Below are 1,594 nucleotides of genomic sequence, written 5' to 3'. Positions count from 1 at the left end.
CTATGTCCGGTCGCGTTGACTGGCGATACAGAGGCTAGGGTTTACCACTGGACGCTGGGCTATGTCCGGTCGAGGAAAACCAGGTTTCGACCCTTACTGTACTCGACCGGACGCTGAGGCTCTAGCGTCCAGTTAGTTTTACCAGAGTGTTTGGTCAACCTCATAGCCGTTGGAATCTAACGAACAATGTTTGAAGCTGGTGATGCGTGGCATCCATCTGTGGACCGGACACTGAGTCCAGGGTCCGGTCAGAAAGACCGGAGCGTCCGGTCAGAGCACAGTGTGCCTAGTGAAGGGGTACAACGGCTCTATTTCGTGGGGGCTTCTATTTAAGCCCCATGGCCGGTTGTAGCTCATATCTTTGGCCATTTTCATTGACATAGCAACCTTGTGAGCCTAGCCAAAGTCCTCCCACTCATCTCCATCATTGATTCATCATCATAGTGAGATTGGGAGTGATCCAAGTGCATTGCTTGAGTGATTGCATCTAGAGGCACTTGGTGTTTGTGTTTTGCTATGGATTTCGCTTGTTACTCTTGGTGGTTGCTGCCACCTAGATGGCTTGGAGCAGCGAGGATCGTCGAGCGGAGGTGGTGATTGTCTCCGGCTCCGATCATGGTGATTGTGAGGGGTTCTTGACCTTTCCCCGGCGGAGCACCAAAATATACTCTAGTGAATTGCTCGTGGCTTGTGTGATCCTCATCTTGTGTTGGTTGTGCGGCACCCTATTGAGGGTTTGGCGTGTGAAGCCAATTAGCGCGTGAACCTCTAAGTGAGTGAATCGCCACAATGAGGACTAGCTTGACGGCAAGCAAGTGAACCTCGGTAAAAATCATTATGTTCATCATTGATTCCGAGGTGATTGGTCTTCATTGTTATTCTTCTTTGTGATTGATTGGTTCTTCATCTACACGGCGGTATAACTACCTTGATCACTCTCTTTACAATTATCGCAAGCTAGTTGACAAGCTCTTTAGTATAACTAGTTGTGAGAGCTTGCTTGCTTGGTTGGTGTGGCTCTTTAGTTAGTCTTTGAGAGCACACTAACATAGGGTAGTGTCATACCTCTTGTGTGAATCAACACTATCTAAACTAGAATTGTGGTAGGTGGCTTGCATTTTAAGTAGGCTAACGCAACACTTGCTTTGCCTCATAGTTGTCTAACCTTTTGTTAAGTGTTGTTGTAGAAATTTTATTTGGCTATTCACCTCCCCTCTAGCCATTAAGACCTTTCAAGTGGTATCAGAGCCGAGGTCACCGTTATTTGAGGCTTAACAACCTTCGGTGTTAAAATGGCTCAAATCAACAACACTAAAAAGCCACCCCAATTTGATGGCTCCAACTATCCCTATTGGAAGGCCAAGATGACAACTTATATCAAGTCAATCAATAGGAAGATTTGGAAGGTGGTAGAAACAAAAATTGAGATTGAAGATGAAGAGACTCCCATCGCCGCCGAAGAATTGTTACTCCAAAACAATGACATTGCTCTTAGTGCCATCCATGATGCTTTGGATGAGAGAACATTTGAGCAAGTCAAGAACATTGAGAGAGCTCATGAGGCATGGAAGAAATTGGAAGAATCATTTGAGGG

Source organism: Miscanthus floridulus, chromosome 11, assembly GCF_019320115.1.
Source record: "Miscanthus floridulus cultivar M001 chromosome 11, ASM1932011v1, whole genome shotgun sequence".
Classification (NCBI taxonomy): domain Eukaryota; kingdom Viridiplantae; phylum Streptophyta; class Magnoliopsida; order Poales; family Poaceae; genus Miscanthus; species Miscanthus floridulus.
This window is presented reverse-complemented; position numbering follows the sequence as displayed.